Source organism: Neomonachus schauinslandi, chromosome 3 (assembly GCF_002201575.2).
Source record: "Neomonachus schauinslandi chromosome 3, ASM220157v2, whole genome shotgun sequence".
In the NCBI taxonomy this organism is placed as follows: domain Eukaryota; kingdom Metazoa; phylum Chordata; class Mammalia; order Carnivora; family Phocidae; genus Neomonachus; species Neomonachus schauinslandi.
Window position 1 is genome coordinate 60565081 of NC_058405.1, and position 3774 is coordinate 60568854.

Genomic DNA, 3774 nt, shown 5'->3' on the forward strand with positions numbered 1-3774 from the left:
AGTGCTCGATTCCTCCGTGGGGGTGCCTGCCAGCTGCCTGCGCTGTGCCACTTGATCTAGCTGCGGGGAAAGGAGCCAGCACGCCGGCCTCCCGCCATCCGCCTCCCAGGAGACCTCGGGTCTCTGGAATCCCTGAGCCGGTGGGCCCGGTCAGGCGGGCAGGCCGGGCAGCTCCCCCGGGGGGGGACATTTACCTCCAATAACCACGATGCCATCAACCACCTGGACATATAAGGTGGTGCACTGTGGGCTTACTCACAAGAGGCCTGTTCATTTTCCATTTCTGGATGTGGTCTCACTCAGTTTGATTTGATCTTGGTGTGGATTTTTACATTTCCACCTGGGCCGAGCTGGCTCTGGTCTGGAACGCCTTGCATCCAAAATGAAATCCTACTTGGTGAAAACACCGTGAAGCCAAAACTCATGTGTTGCTTGAGGTAAAATCCAGTCCCCTGCGAGAGGCCAGGGTGGACACAGCCAGGGCTGTTGGCAGGAGGCTCTCAGATCTTCGATAAGCTGGGCGCTGAGCAGGCATGCCAGTGTCCTGCAGGTGCCTCGCCCCGCTGTAAGGCGACCTCGCCATGGTTACCGGATAGCAGCCCGCTGTGGAGACAGGAGGATTCAGGTATCGGGACCAAGCTTTCTGCACAAAACCCTTAGCGAGCGGAGGGTGGCCGCAGAGATAGGGCAGACGCATTCTTTAGCTGGAGCACATTTTTCATTTAAATAGACTAGTCATAAGCAGACACTAACTATTTTTCCAAGAGCATCCTTTGAGTACATTAGGATCTCAGGGATGTCCCCTCTAGGATTTTTCTCAGGCTAATAGGACACATGGTTATTGCCTTCATTTCTCTACACAGCCTATTTCTCTCCCACACTTCACTCAGAGAGCTGCAGCCTATAAACCTCTAGCACAGGCATTTGCTTAAGCTGGGATAGGTGTTAGAGGAAGTCCGTGAGACCCCAGAAACTGTATGTGGGGTGTTACTGGCTGTGAGTACTGGCATGGTTTATTTTTGCTGGGTTTCTGTTTTGTTTGTTTTTGTTTTTTGAAAGAGAGAAAGTGTTCGTGGTTTTGTGAGATCTTCAAAGAGTTCTGATACAAAAAAAAAAATTTTTTTTTAATATTTATATCCTGCTTCAGAACAAGAACTTTGCCCTCTGAAATGTAGCTACCGAAGGGCATTATAAGTACATTTGCATTGAGCACATGCTCTGCGTGTGGCATTCCAGACCCCTCATTGAGAGGGCCTTGATTATGCAGCAGCGTTCAACCTCTCGCTTAGCAGAGTGCTTCAGGGTTGATGAAGTGTTTCCACACACATTAATTTACTGAACCGTCGTGGCTTCCTTGGGGCAGAAGCATCCTTTCCATTATCATTATTGGTCCTCAATTCACAGATGAAGAAGGTGAACCTGGAGCAGTTAGGAGACTTACTGAGGTCTAAATCAGTGAGTGAGAACCTTGTCCTCAGACCCAACCGTCCAGCTTCAAGCCATGTATGCTGGCCCCGCTGCTCCCCTCAATGCCATGGACCCATGACGTCACACACTCTGAGGTCTCTGGTTGGGGGGGGGGTTCAATATCCTGCCCATTACTCTGGCTTCACACGGGCACAATATCGAAGCACTCAGGATAGATGAGTGCTCAAAGAATTTCTTCCTAGAGGAATCCAGGGACTGTGACCTTCCTCAGTGGACTTATGATGATATAATTCTACATGGATTTAGAAAAAGGTTAGCTAAAAAATGAAGTCTAATCTATATCCTATCCAGAATGTCCCAAGAACCTAACCTGTTGATCACAAAGAGAATGAAAAATATCTTCCTCTGTATTTTTCTCCTCTCTACTCCTGCTTCCCTGCTGGATTCTTCTGAGGGCCAGACTTATGAAGAAAATTGATAGAAAATACCAGTGACATCACTAGCAGAGCATTTCGTGAATACTAAGGGACAGGACATTGGCAGTAGGCATGGCCCAGCTAGGTGACTCTCACGTCCTGTATCAGAGCAGTCTCGAAGCCGCCCCTCTCTCCAGAGCTCCTGCTGAGGGAGTCGAAGGGAGAGAATACTTTCTCCCTACAAAAATACTTGTCATCTGTGTTTGGGAAAGTTCATCTAAAATAACAACAGCCTTTATACCTCAATTAGATTCTCTCATGGCCTCACCAGAAGAAATGGGTATGAAATCACCCTCTGGTCTTAAAAAGGATATATAAATGCCCATCAAATCCCAAATCAGGCACCCCAGGTTTGACTCTTCCCTTGCATGGTGGAGAATGCCAGGCAAACACCTAGGTGGGGAAGGGAGATGGGCCTGTGTCCTAGCCCCCAGCCCAGCCCCTCCACACCAGCCCCGCTGTGGACGGGAAGGAGCCAGCTGGTCCTGGAGCGGAGTTCCCCACTCAGCACAGGCCAGACCCGCTCTTTGTGTAGATATCAAGAGCCTTGAGGCTTAACCAGAGCCCCAGAGAATTGGCATAAGGGACTTAGTGGATCAAACCTTGCTTTATTCTAGAACTTCTCAAACTCCAAGAGCAGAATCCCAGGGTGGCAGCAGAGGGTCCAGAGGGCTTGTTCCACAGCAGTGCCAATGCCAGGCAGTGGTAGCTACGGGCAGGAGGCGTGGAGGAGGGTGTCGGAGCTCCTGTCTGCTCCTATACCAGCCTAGTGTGCTGGAACTGCCGCCCTGCTCACGGCCCGCCAGGGTGGGCCTCACACAAAGTGGGGGTGGCTCACAGCTCTGCCCCCTACCAGCTTAGCAAAGCCATTTAAACTCTGAGCTTTGGTGTTCTCATCTGCAAAAGTAGATATTACCTATTTCATAGCGCTGTTATAATGATTAAATGCAGCAATAGAGAGGAAGCACTTAATATGTCATATTTGCTCCGTCAAAAGTGTCAATTAATGTAAAATTATATAATTAATAATTAATATAAAAGTATTATTACTACTACAACTATTTTGCGGCTCCCAGCCATACAGTTGCCGAACTATTGTTGCAGGCAAATAGTCTGCATCCAGGCCTCGCATCCTTCCATGTGTGTATATATCACAGGCTGAGGCCAGCAGCCCCAGTAACAGCCAGCACAGAAATCACTAGTTGAGCCCGCTGCCCTGGACAATGCTGTGTTTCCCTAGGATGCTAGCTCTCCGGAGCAGCCCACTGCCTTGCGAGCACATGGCCAGGCATTCCGTCCCTTCCAGCACGAAGCCAGGTGAGCACCTAACCACTACCCTCGCCTGTGGCTGGGTGTGTTGACTATTACTGTGCTGTAACCTGGATGGTCTCAGGGAACACACATCTCGAGGTCGCTACTTCTCCACTCCCGCCAGGCTGCAACTGCGCTTCCCATAGAGTCCTGAGTCAAAGCCGATGATCTGTACACTCGTCCTGTGTCTAGCATCCGGTTGGCTGTGTCCCCAACATGCAAGAGACCCTGAGTCAGCACTTCCCAGAAGGCAGGTAAATAGAGAGGAGGAATGAAGGAGGGCATGCAGAGGAAGAGGGGGAAGCTGAGAAAAGGAAGAGATCAAATCGTCCATGCTGAATATTTAATGAAGGGTAAGATTACAGCGTTTGACAATGCAGATCCCATGTCACATTGGTCCATTTGCACAGCGCATTGGAACATTTTGCTTTCTGGTGATGCTATGAATGGAGAGGAAAAGTGTTTACCCTGGAGACAAGCTCCTGTGGCTCAGACGCAGTGCCTGTGCCTTTGGACCTCTGTCCGGTACAGCACAGTCCATCTGGAAGCACAGTAACTC